Here is a 14,443-nt window from a genome sequence, read left to right on the forward strand (position 1 = left end):
CACTCTCAGCCCTCATACAGCTGCAACTCTTTCCCTAATCACTTCTCATTTCATACCAGACATGAATGACTCCTTCCTATGTGTCACTTCATGTACCGAGAGCAGCCTCCTGGCCAAGTCCCTCCTGCAGCACTCCAAGGTCCCCAAAGATGCAGGGTTTGGCCATTGCTCTGCTCTGTGTGCTCCTGTAAATTCCCCAGCATCACAGGGTTATCCTGTTTTTAAACACATGGCATAATCAGTATGAAAGCACTTTGAGCAACGGTATAGCTTTGTAAATAACAATTTATCATTACAGGAAGTGGGCTTTGAAAGCCAAAGCCTTAAATAAGGTAATATTTTGGGTGATGCTTCAATGAAGAGGTTTTCTGGAGATCTGTGGTGTACCTGTTACTAATATTATGCTATTTAACAAGCAGGAAGCAGTGCATGAGGACAATAATAGTAATCTTAGTTAGAATTATTTTGATAAAAGTACACTTAAAATCACTAATTATGACAGCTAAAAGACATTTTTACATTGTGCTAAAATCACCGTTATCTGTATTTTTACCTCGCTCTTCCAGCTGCAAAACTCTACCATGTTTTTAGTCATGTTATGCAAATGCCTGTTTAAATTACTAGGAGTATTTGTTTTCTATTTCTGCCCTGTAAAACATAATTTTAATACAAGTTATTTGTGAAATGCACATTGTAAAAGGAAATAAGGTTTCAGATGGCATTTCTATGATAATTTTACTGCAAATGTTGACCATGTTTTTGTATTTGTCTGTAAAAGGTAATGCAGGCTGTACATAAGGCATATTTCAAAGATCTAATATTGTATGTGACTAAATTAGCGAAGGAGCATTGGCTTCCCTTTGAACAGTTAGTCTGGCACTAATCATACGGAGCAGAATAGATCACCGCCTTGCATGCATTTTGAGGGAGGCAGTTGCTGTGGCACATAGTGCTGAACTGAGCCTGCCACAGGGATTGTGTGCCCCTTCCCGGCTCTCCTTCCTGCCCTGCATGCCTGGCACTGGGGCTTGGGGTGCTGCCCCCCCCCCACCTTGCTGCAGGAGTCAGGGTGCTTGCACCCAGGTTGAGTGGGAGTGAAAGGCTGGGCAGCCAAGCCTGCGGAAACACGCGGCTGGCACCTCGCACGGGCGGGTGTAATGTATGTAAATAGGGGGTAGCAAATGCATGAGCAAGTAAGTCAAGGTGAAGGGTGTGATGAATACCTAAAACTGGCTGTGATGCTCTGCCAGCACAGGGAGAGGGGGGCAAGCTTGGGGAGCCTGATGGGGTCTGAAGGGTTTAGTCCCCAGGAAAGTGCTGGGTAAATTTCCTGCCAGACCTTCGTGCTGCCTCATTAAATGAAAAACTGCAATTAAATTCACAACTTCTACTTTAGATTGATTTGTTTAATAAACAAAGGTTGGTTGCATTTAAAAAATGTATGGGCAAGTTTGCTACATGTGGGGAGAATAACGGATAATGCTGGCAAGAGATTGCTCTTAATAAAACATCTCAACTTCAATGGCAAGCCATATTTTTACTTGGCTTGATCCTCAGCCTTTGAATCCAAATGGAAATTTTTTGAAACACAAAGAGGTTTCTGGAGGTGGGATCCTCTTATTTGTGTCTCTGACGCACTTTTCAATCAAATGATTTGTACTAGACTGAAGTTTGACAAGCCCACTGTAGTGTCACGAAGAAAAAGCTTCCTCATAAAATCAAAAACATATAGCAGATGCATGTTTTATTGAACATTCCTAAAAATAGCGCTTTAAACCCTTACTCTGTCTGTAATGCTCTTTAAGTATCTTTTGAACACTGCCTTCATTATTAAGTCTCTGAGCTTTGGAAATAATTTTCTGATTCTTTCTCTCTCACAGATCTTATTTTTCAAAACAGTTGATGTTTGTTTCCTATTTTGCATGCATGTATGGTGAGTGAGTTGTCAGTCAGCTGATGACTGTTCAGTCGTGTCGGACAAGATCCTAAGACTATATCCTTAAGCAAATTCCAGACTTGATAATCAAAGTTAGGGCAAGGGGAGGAGAATGCTCTCTCTAGATGTTGTCACCCTCATGCTGACTAGTGTGATGCAAACTACAAGCCCCTTCTAACTTCTGGTGTTTTGCCCACTAGCAAAGGAAGGCAAAAAGCAAGATACAGCATGTCTGCTGGGTTTACAAAAGCAAGGCTGTCAAGAGGTGCTGCGAACTGTGTGGGTTGGACTGGACGATCTTTGAGATCTCTTACAACTGGATGCTTTCTGATTCTGTTTTATGTGAAAGTGAGGCTTTAAAGGATTCAGCTCAAACATTGCATTTCTTCCCCATCTGAAACCTTCCTGGTACAGGGCAAGACACTAAGCAGTTGGTGCTCTTTTCTGTTTGTCAGACCCAGTTCAGTATCACGAGCAACAGAAGCCTCAATTTTCTTGCTGAATTCTCCATCGGGCTGATGGGAGAGAGCTTTCAGCACCAGTTTCTTGCATTTGCTTTCAGCCATGCAGTTTACTCTCTAAGTGTGTTTTGCTTATTTTACTTCTAGTCTTCCAATATGATTAAACACTGGTCCTACTTAAAAAATGCAGCTACCTCCCCATAGATGCAAAAATATAGGGGCTGTATATAAAAAATTGTTTGTTTTTGGTAGCCTGCAAGAAAAAATACTATCTTCTTTGAGAAAGAAAAAGGATTAAATGGGTAACAGTTATCTCACAGAAAGGTATCTAAACCAGGAGTTGTGAAGATTTGTGAGCATGGTCAGAGTGAGAACAGTGCTGAGTGGTGAAGTTTGCAGGCATTTAGCCTGGGAAGGCTTCTGTGCCTCTTGCAACTTGTGATGAGTCTTATGACTATGATAATTAATTTATACCCATCTGATACATTGCCTTCCAGCTTCCATAGTTTCACAACAAAGTGTCCTTGGACAATGTGAAAGTACTCATCCTCATTCAGGGCTGTGTATGTGCCATATCAGGAATCTTTACAGTTATGTTAGACATGCAAATGAAAAAAAACCAAAACCAACCAAACCACATATCTAGCAAGACATATTAGGTGGAATATGTTTTATTTTGGAGCTACTAACCTGAAAGTAGATGACCCATATGCTCCACAGAAGCTTACAAAAAACTTGAGCCTTGACTTGAAGTTGCTCAAAACTCACTTCACCCTAGCAAATGATTTTCATTAGAAAGGTGTAAGCGCAGGAGTCTGCTCTAGAAGTGCATGGAAGACCATAGTGCCACTGTCTCTGTTCTGCAGGACAGGGGGAAATGCACCTGCATTTGGATTTGTCATCTTCCTTAGCACCTCACAGACTGATGTGGTTGAATGGAGCCCAAAGTCCTCCAGTCTCCTAGGAGTGGGTGATATATTAAGAGCGTATTATGCGGTAAGACATTAACAATGAATCTGAAAAGGTATTGTGAATGTTAAAATCGCCCTGACTAAAATATACTGAGGTTAACATACAGGGTAACTTTACAAATCACTATTAATTTCTTTGGCTTTCATTGCAATAACATTGATTTAATTCATTAGATTCCTTTCTAAATCTATATTTCAGTTTTAGAGTTGTCAGTTTCTGTTAATGACAATTTTGCCCATCTGTTCTAACATGAAAATGAGGCTTCACGCAGTAGACATGATAGATCTCTGATAGTTGAAGAAGTAAGAATCTTAAAGGTATTTCATTTGGATTAGATCCACTCTGATGCAATTCACCCTTGCAATTAAGCCTAGTGCTAAAAACTTTTAATTGTATAATCAAAAAACAAAAGTGTCATATCTTGTCATTTAGGCCAGTGTCTATTTCATAATTTACTGAAAAAAATTTCAAAACATTCCCACTCATTCTCTTTCTAATGACAGAGCCATAATTTTGGGTGTCAGCATATCAGAATTCCAGTGGATGTGATTAGAATAAGAATTAGTTTCTTTAATTTGGCCATTCAAACGCTAGTATAACTACAGTAAGTCATTTTGCTAAGCCAGCCTCTGCTGCCAAGCTAGGTTACAACTTCTGTTTCAATCCAGGTTTAAAACTCTCGTTCCTCACCCAGGTCAGTCGTCTGAAGGGGTAATTTTTCAAAGCAGTGTGTGAGTCTTAAGCACACAAATCCAGTTAGCAAATAACAAGATTATATTCTGTGCACTGCTTAAAAAATTTACCCCTAATATCCTAGAGACAGGAGCACGGTTATTGCACATACTGCATACGAGGTATAATTTAAATTGTTTTTAGTAAGCAATTCCCCGCATTTGTGTGATGCAATGTTATTCTGGGCAAAACTGCTCAGCTAATTATTCAGCCTAGAAAAATAAACACATCCATTAAAGGCTAGACTACATATTAATGCATGACCTTAGTAACCATAGTGTTTTATTTGCAAATCTTCTAGAAAATTTTATATCCATTTTATATATATATATATATGTATATGGAGTTGGATTTTGTCTTTATCACTGAGGGTTACCAAATGTACAGTGACTCAAACTCAGTACATGTAGTGTTGCCTTGTAACAAAGGAGACGGTTCGTACAGTGTGCTTCATTACTACTTTCTGTCTCAGGCTTCTCTTGAAATTCAGAATACACTAGAAAAATCAGACCATATAAAGGTCCTCCAGGACCAGATTTCTAATTTCTAAACACGAACTACTGAAAATTTAGCTTTTCAGGTGTAATACTTCTAACAAATTAAAAATAAACAAATATATTATGCTTCCATGTTACCTGTTCAAGTGTATAGAATGTACAAAAACTTTAATCAAATACTCAGGTTTGCTCAGTTTAAAATTGTGTTAGTTTAATAGTTTCTATTCTGCTGTTTATATTAATGACATATTCCCATCTAAATATATTGCAGCGCCGAAAAGCCATCAAAACATTTCTAAGGTTGAATGAGTGCAGTTGCATTCATGATTTTTTAATAAAATGATCTCCTTCTATTGAACTGCCTCTTATTTATTTATTTATTTTTAAACAGAGATTGAGATTGTATAATATATATATAGATAGTTATAGGAGCATTATAAATACAAACTGCAGCTTCATTTACTGTCTGAATGTTTGATTTCCGTTCATAGATACACAGTGGGCTGAGAAATGCGAGTTACTGTACATAAAATACGAAAGCAGAAGGAAGAAGGATAAAAAATGAAGAATGCAATTGATTTATTTTCTTTTTTGCATATTGTTTAGAACTCTTATTATTTGGAGAAGCAACTAATAATTAGCTAATAGTAAGTTTTCCAAGAACTGGGGTTTCTGAAAAAATTATTTTCATCTATTCTCCTTTCCCTCTTTCACAGTCCACTTTGCATTCCCTGCTTTTTAATTCTGACCTCTTTTGTAGGCATTTGATATTTGCAGTATATGTAGAAAGGCAGTTTGATATTGGCTAAATTTGGGCATAGTCCGTGTTATGAATATGAACATCTGCAATGGAATTAAAAGCGGCATTCACCAAAATCCAGGCGCAAAGTATCCCAGTTAAGCATACGATTCTGAATGCATAATTTAGTTGCCATATTTTGTGTCTTTTCTCTGTGTGGAATGTTTCTAAATTTTCAGATTTATTAGCTATTTACAATTTTCCTTTAATTTCTTACTGCTTTCTTCCCCTGTGTGCTTTCTGTGCCTGTAGTTAATCTGCTCATGGACTGGTCTCATGTCATTTTATTTTGTTTCTATTCGAGTTGGATGACTACCCCAGCCTATCAGGGATTTCACATATTCAAACCAGCTGAAATTCAAGAACCTGCCACAGTTGTTTGAGTTCAAAATGCTTTTTCCTACTAGTAAGTTGAGCCATTAAAATACTGGGGCACCAAATAGTCCTAAATAGTAGTTACCTTTAAAACGAAGCCCATGAATCTCCCCAAATACACACACACACACACACTCATTTATGTTCTCACTCATTTCCACTCCCTTTTCTTAATTTTATATTATTCATTGTGGGAGATTTGGAAAATCTCAGGTTAATTCTCTGAATGCATCCATTTCAGCTTGTAGCTGTTCAGGGAAAGCAAACATGAGAAGACAGATATTTCCTGAGTTGGTGACAGTCCAAAATCTGTGCATAACCTAGCTAGGAAAACAACAACAACAAAACCCAAACAGAAAAGCAAACCAACAATAACCCAAATATTTGGAAGATGACTGAACTTAAGCTTGAGCTTAAGGTGAATATATGCAATGGAACACAAGAGCTAATGCACCATGTCTTGTTCCCTGACCACCTTCCCTTGAAGCTTTTTATTCAAGAAGCCAATTCCAACTAAATTCAGCAGGGGAGAGCTGGGTTAAAAATAGTTTGCATCCCTGACAAAGTAAGTCACTTCATATCCTGGAAGTGTTGCTACTGCTGCTGGAGCTCACTACCAGACATGAAATTCCAGCCACAGGGGATCAGAATCCTGTTCTGGCAACAGCTTGGTTTTTAAAACATAATTTCTTAGGCTGTGTGAATTCTAACCATGCACACAGAATGATCCATTTCTTCATCTATTATACTAGTATTTCCTGTTTCCTACCTACAGTATCTGCTGCTGTTTCCAGCAGAAGATGGCTTGTATTTCTCATGGACTCCTGGCCCAGCAAAGCACTCTGGCTGTCCAGTAGCTGGTGGCAGGACTGAAGCATCAGATGAGCATAGATGAGATCTCACTTGGTGTGATATCAGTCATTTGGATCCTGATGAATTAATTTAGAAAATAAGCTACCGAAAAAGTCTTTCCATCTGGGAACCTTAAAGGATTTGGTGTTTACTCAGACTGAGGGCCTGAGTATGAATATAAATTTTTAAATGAGCACAGTATATTGCATGACTAGTTCATCAGCTTAAAAGTGGTATCATCAGGTTGCCTTACTTTTGACACTTGAACCATGTCCTGCTTTAAGTTAGAATAGACCAAAAGTCTTTTCAGTGATTTTACTTTTCAGCTCTAAGTAACTGCACTTAAGTTACCAGCATGTTTTCATGGTGTCAGCTTCTAGCGGTAGTAACACTCAATGTTCTAGTTGGTACCAAGGACTGGCATGCAAACCAAGGTCACTGCTTCATCTTGTGTGCCACATTGCGGGTGCAGAGTAAAGGCCACACCTGCAGGGAGGAGCGGACAGGACAGGAGACCCTAAACTGACCAACGAGGTGTTACTCCATTTCATATACAGGAATGGCCAGGGAGGTGGTTGAGGCTCCTTCCCTGAAGGTATTCAAGGTGAGGCTCAACAGGGCTCTGGGCAACCTGATCTAGCTGAGGATGTCCCTGCTTACTGAAGGGGAGGTTGGACTAGATGACCTTTAGAGGTCCCTTCCAACCCAAACCATTTTATGATTCTATGAGTGCATCCAGATTGTCTAGCTAATAGGCATCTGACTTGCTTCCCTCCTGAGAGCAGAAACACTACCTAAAATCAGGTGATCTTCTTCCATCGGCTATTTACACGGGCTAAACTTACATGTTCTGACTGCGCTTCTGGAGGGTGAGCTTTCTCCCACATGCAAACACAGAATGAAGAATGGGACTCATCAGGTAGATAAAACGGAAATAAGTAGCCAAATTGCCTTAGATACTGTCTGCTGTTTCAGTCTTAAATTAAGGACATGATACCTAGCGTGTAATGAGAGCTGAGTGATAGCTGCTAACGCTCATGGTGTTTAAAGTTTAGGGAAGCTTTCAAAGGTTTACCCACCGGTGGGTACTAAGGTGCCAACAGGCAGGCTTAATGCCACGACACAGATTGAATATGGTAATCTGCTCTGTGCTCCTGATAGTGCTGGTAAACAGACTGTTGTTCTAATCAGATACAAATGCTAATATATATAAAATCTTTACCCATTTAAAAATAATAAAATATTTTGCTCCAATTAATTCTGATTGTGCTAGTAGAACATACAATCAACAATGTTATGCAAATAGTTATTTTTGCAGTTGAAATCAATAACTTATTTTCTTTTGTAATACATAAAAAACAGAAAAAAGAGGTTATTATTAATTGCTTATAAAACAAAATCTTTGTGTGGGAAGCCTGCAGGTATTAATCTCATTATCAAGGCTTTGCTTCAAAGTCTGTGGGACCATTATTGTTCATGATTCAACCACTCAAGAAATCTTGCCATAGACTTCTATGACTTCTATTTTGGAAGCATTTCTTGAAAGCTGAATGAAATTAGTTCTTTATGAGCTAAGTAATTGTAAAGTTGCATTATCCTGTGGAAAAAGATAACTGATAAAATCTGACAATTTCAATTTTAAACCGGCTGTGCCTTGCTACAGTGAAATAATGATAACCCTTGTATTTATAAATCTATAGCTTACTGCCTACACATACATAGTCATGAAGTATCAGTTATGCTTACTGATAAAAATTACTTTACATATTGATTATAAAATAACCTGTGTTAACAAAAAAGTATATTGCCTGCTCATGCATATGGCATTGTTTGCTTCATTTGAATTCCTGTATCTCTAATTCTTTTCTCATTTTTGTTTTATTCTCTTGAACAACCATTGTTCAACTTGGTCTGATCGGTAGATGGGAGAAGCTTTGCTAACTTGGCTGTCATCACAGGATCACAGGATGTCAGGGGTTGGAAGGGACACAACGAGATCATCGAGTCCTGCCAGAGCAGGACCATACAATCTAGCTCAGGTCACAGAGGAACTCATCCAGATGGGCCTTGAAAGTCTCCAGAGAAGGAGACTCCACAACCTCCCTGGGAGCCTGTTCCAGTGGTCTGTGACCCTTAGAGTAAAGAAGTTCCCCCTTGTGTTGAGGTGGAACCTCCTGTGCTGCAGCTTACATCCGTCTCCTTATTATGCATGGCAATTCAATCACATAATGTTTTGTGGATGCAGATATTAACAGGCATTACCATACTCCATTGGCATTATGAGCGCCTTCTGTCTTGACTGCAGGTATAGGAAACCATTGGCTGGCTAGGCCACCTTTTCTGTGGGACTGGCAAGAAACTTCCCAATTTTACTGTTGGCTCCAAAAATATAATAAAATAGGTAGAGAAATCTCCTCAGTTTATAGATTCTTTTCCCAATTAGCTATGCCTGGGTGTGGTTAAGACAAACTAATCATACTCTGGAGTACTAAAATGTACATGGTGCAGCAGAGTGCCTCGCGTCTCCTGGGGTGTGATTATTTAATGATAATGATGCCCCCTGCAGAGGCACCTTATTGCTCTTTTGCAAAAACAATCTTTATTGAGGGGAATTAATTGCATTGTTGTTGATAGCAAGAAATAAGTTAATATTTTGAAATGATCTTTCTGGTTTGCACAGCTTAAAGGGATGTTTGCACAATTATGTCGAATAAATGACTTGCTTTGAAAGTTCCTCCATATAATAGGTCTGGATTCCAAAGCCACTCTGGATATATGTTCTCTCTAAAGATGTGATTTCTCTGGGAGTCTTGAAACACTGAGAAGAGTTAATCTTCCTGTTCCTTGGATACCTTGTACTGCTGCCTAAAAATTGATCTCTTCAGGGTCACTGACTGTTTTCTAGTTAGAGGTAAATTTGCAGTTACACTGGATTCCCACAGCATATTTACTCCATGCAAAGTATCTGAGAGCAACTTTTATGGTAGGGTTTTTAATTAGTGTGATGTATAAAAGCAGCGAAGTTAATAAGGATGAAATTTGCTGGTGTGCTGACTTCTATGGAAGGCAATTGCCTTAGAGTCATGGTCATAGCCTAGTCTTAAATATCCATCCATATTATTGCACTGATGCTACATACATTTTGGAAGCTGCAGCTCACAGTTCCCAGCTGAAAAAGGTGCCAGCAGCAACATATACTTTATGTACTCCTATCTACCCACTAATTTATCTCCAGAATAATCACTAATTTACTTATCTCAGTGCTAATGTTTGCTACAGTAGTTTGGGTTTTGTTTCTCGCTTTATGGGAATCTTTGCATCATTTTTACCACCTGCTTGCATTTTTATACTAATGGTTTGATACATCAGCGTTACAGTAATAATCTAGGTATATATTCATTGTAAAATGGTGATTTACTCTAGCAGGATGCAGGTATTTACTGTGTATGCAATGTTGCAACAAATGAAAATATCAGAAATATGTGGCCCTGCGTCAGCATACCTGGATGTGTGAACATGAATAAAGCAAAGCAACTCAAAGTGACCTGCAGTGGTATTTGCTTTGTGCATAGCACTAGGGAGAACGATGCAGAAACCTGTCATGGTGCTACAGCAAGTGAACATGAATGAGTAGGCTCCTTCTCTGTTCCTGCAGCAGGTTTTGTCCAAGCCAATCCTTTACATCTGCTCCTGGTGAGCGCAGCATGATGCAGATCTTTGGGTAACAAGGGAGTTTCATTTCTCTCAGGGGGTTTGTCATGCTCCTCCTTGCTGAAGATAAGTGATCTCTGCTACAACTCTGGATGAGTGTCCCATTCCTGCCTCACTCAGAGGGCAAATGGTGTACTCTGTAATACCATTTTGTAAGATGTGATAATAAATTTGCCCTTGAGACTCTGTGGATCACAGGATTACTCAAGTTGGAGGGCAAATCAATCTCTTCCTCTGTGTGTGTTTTCCTCCAGCTATCTTAAAGATCTACTCTAGTAACTAGCAAATTTTCATTTCACTGCTCTGTTCCAGGGCTCTGGCAGGTGCAAAAATTTCATCATTTGTGTGTATAAAGCCCAGATTTACCTGGATCTCTTCTGATAAACTACTCTAAAATGTACAGCTTTTAACAAAATGGAAAATCTAAGTGAGCTACTCATCAAAAGTACCCAGTCCAGCAGGCATCATTGGCTGAAATTGTTCTCTGTTTGCACTGCTAATGTAGTGGAGTTTTGCAGCAAAACAACGCGATCACATATTAAAATTGTGAATTAAGAGAGAGGCACAACAAGTCTCAGTAGCTCTGTAGCTTTCTCTTGGATGAGCTCTGACAGAAACATCTGATCACCCTTGCTGCTATTACTCTTGCATTTGGTCATGCTACTATTGGTAAAAATTCAATAGTATGGAGTGATCGTGGAAATTAGATTCCAAATTTCTACTGGGAATATCTCCATGTTCTTCAAAGTCATATCTTCTGTTTACACCACCAAAGTTGTTTTTTTTGGATAAATATCCCTAGAAAGAAGTGTGTAGTACTTTCATTTCACTCTGAGACCTATGAAACTTGCATGGTAGTAGTAATTTTCACATTGAAAATACCATTTTTTTTCTTGAACGACCACCCTAGATATTTAGTTTCTGCTTTCTAACTGCCCTTTAGCTTTCTCTAAGGCAGGATGATCAGTGGTCAGTACAGTGTGGGACCGGAGAAAGATGGAATACAATTATCAATTGCTGTTACAGTCACAATTGCAGGGGATAATTGTGTGTCTAGGACAAGAAAAAGTTTATGGGGAAAAAGGATTAGTTCCCAAAACAGCATGTTGTCTGGCAAAGAAAAATCTGTACTGACAGAAGTTGCTGTCATAAGAGAAAGGGATAGTGGAGGAAGAAATTTTGTTGTTTCTGGTTATATGAATATTGTGCAGCCCCCCTTCAATAACTTTTCAGGCCTCATGGGTAATGCTTTTCCATGATTTTGGTATCTGGATAGTGCCCATTTGCAGAAAGACTGCTGACTGCATTCAGACTTTTAAGGTTTTTGTTTCTCGTAATACTTTTCACATAGAAATAGTTTCCATGAACACAGTCTCAGCTGTAGTTAACTAGGAATGGCTCAACAATATGTGAGCAGCCTGCCTTTCATCTGTATGAAGCCAAGATCTTGGATCAGCTTCTACATTAAATATAAAATATTAGATCTGGATAAACTAATTTATATTATGTAAAGACTGGTTGCTTCCTCTTCAGAGAGTGAATGGATATTCTGATTTTTTCCATCTTCCCAGCTGGAAAAACAGCTGAACACAGAGTTGCTTGAATGCAGGTTTCTTATTTGCACGGAAAAAAGATGGACAATTACATCATGCATTTACATTATCTCAGCCCCTATTATTTCTACCTCCCATCAGCTAAATCAGTAGTACAAGATAATTCAATCTTTAGAGCCTTGTTTCAGTAGCTTTGATAGGGAGAGAATTAAAAAAGGAAACTCTCAGAGAAGCTCAGGGTGTTGACAAAGTCAAGGGTAAGAATGTACTGAAGAGCAATAGGAACTGGGAAAAGCAGTACAGATTCTGGAAGAGATGGGATAGATAACAAATAAAGATGAAAGAAAAGACATTCCACAGTCTTGCAAGAAGGCAATGGAAGGCAGAAAGGGATTGGCAGAGGGAGTTCATTCCTTCAGCATCCCTGACCTGCCTGGTTTATGAGATGGCAGTGCTACAGGTATGTGAGCAGAAAGCGTGAAACAGAATAATCTAAACTCAGTCCTTGAAAAGCAAAGAAAGCAGTGTACAACCTGAAGGCAAAGAACTGGCTCTGCATGCACCCAGGTTATCTCTTGTTGGGTGTCACAGCTCAATACCAGGTAGCTCTGTGGGAAGGAACAGTAAACCCACATCACAAGTATCGAAATCATAGCCCTGTGGATCCATTTCAATAACAAACTGCTGCTCTGAGCAATCTTACAGTGCTTACAGGAACTATTTGTAGACAGTCCCTTGGTAAACATCCACGTTTGACCCAATTTATGTCGTTGAATAAATGAGAAGTAGCCAATGACATTTCTGTGGCTTGCACCATGTTTGGGAAAGATGCGGTTTGTTTCTATCCAGTTTTTGTTTGGTTTGGGTTTTGTAAACTGTAGAAATCAGTGGGATAAAAGCTTAAAAATGTTAGAACAAATATTAAGGGAAAATTAAAGGAACTTATAGAAGAAACTTCTCTTTAGAAGATGTCTTTACTGGGAAACATGTACCTCATCCTGACTGTCAGTCTCCACTATATTTCCTCTCGCCTTTATCCCAGATAACAAGCAGAGCTGATCAGCAATTTCCCCATGAAATAGGAATAATAGAGCTATCTCCACCTAATTTATTGGCCGTGTAGATGTATACTGGATCTATCTGGAACTTGTCTCTGCTGATGGTGGTAGTGGACAAATGCTTGAAGGGTAGGGTGCTACAAACCTTTAAAGATAGGAGGGGCTATCTTGGGGGAAGCAGAAATCTTCTAAAAGCTGTGTTGTATACATGTGTGTTTGTTTAATGTGTGGCATATACTGCAGTTAATCTCCTTACAAAGTCACTGCTTAGAGAGCAATATGAAAGAAAATCCTGATAAAAGACATCAGTGTAAATTTGACATTGCACGTAGCAGTCAGCTTTCCCCATTGTAATTGAAGGGGACAGAACAGTTGCTTATTCAGGGGGTAAAATGATGCTATAAATTTCAGGTATGAGATTAAAATACAACTAGACTGCATTTTAAAATCTCCTTCTCCTTTACTCCTCTTAATTTCAGCCACAGTCCTTGTTCAGGAGCTTTGCAGTGAAGAGAGAATCACCAATCCTGCTACATATGAGTGAGTGGGAAGCAAATGCAAATGGGGAAGGCAAGTGCTTCTGGACTCCAGATGTGATGCTCTGCAAGGCTCATGTTGCCCCGTCTCCAGCAGTGATTCCTCTGCAGGTCTCATTAACCTTGTGAAATTGGGTGGGAAAAGGCCAAGAGCGTGGTCCTTCTAGAGTCTTTCCACCTGTTCCAGGCTTCAGAAGCAGGGTGAGGCTGTGGGATGGTTCTCAGTGCGGGCACACTGCCAGGAATACTGCCGTGACTAGCTGTGAGTAGTTGTGCCATGTCTGTCATGGAGGAGCCATGCTCCTGGCTGCAGAGCTGGGATGCCCTGCAAAATATGCAAAACACTTTCCAATCAAGAGAGAACTCTGTATGCTTAATAAATATGTGATTTTCTGATGGCTATGTACAGCAGAAATGGTGCAGAATAGGCTGTGTGTCTTGTCAGAGCACTTAAGTTAAATAGGGGCACTTTGCGTCATTGTTTTGATCTTCAAAATAAGAGAAAATTGAATGCAAAGAGCTGTAGAGAACTTTCAAAGGCACATGAGCAATTAGGAGCATAAGTCCTTTCGGCTGAATAATCACTTCTGAATATTTTTCTTTTCCTGTATCCTTAACTCCCCTCAAAGTACTGATGGCAAAATAGGTCTGGAAAACTTGACTTCCTCAAGCTTGTTTGTCCTGTTGGTGCATCTGTGGATGTTTCAAGACATTTTAGAGTTCTTCCTGTCGGCTGATGGCTACTTTAACTGGGTTGGTAAAATAAAGAACTTTAATATCCTGATACTGATGAATTTCTGTTTTGATGGAAATCTGTCTCCATATCTTTCTGTAAAAAGATTAGCATGATGGTGACTGACAGCTATAAATGGCATATGTGTGTGTATATGTGAAATTTTAGAGAAAGGAAACTTTCCTTTTCAGGCTGTAATGCTGTTGGCTGAGTCTGCATTCCCCTTCT

Source organism: Melanerpes formicivorus, unplaced genomic scaffold, assembly GCF_026170545.1.
Source record: "Melanerpes formicivorus ecotype bairdi unplaced genomic scaffold, bMelFor1.0.p_v2 SCAF_20, whole genome shotgun sequence".
Taxonomy (NCBI): domain Eukaryota; kingdom Metazoa; phylum Chordata; class Aves; order Piciformes; family Picidae; genus Melanerpes; species Melanerpes formicivorus.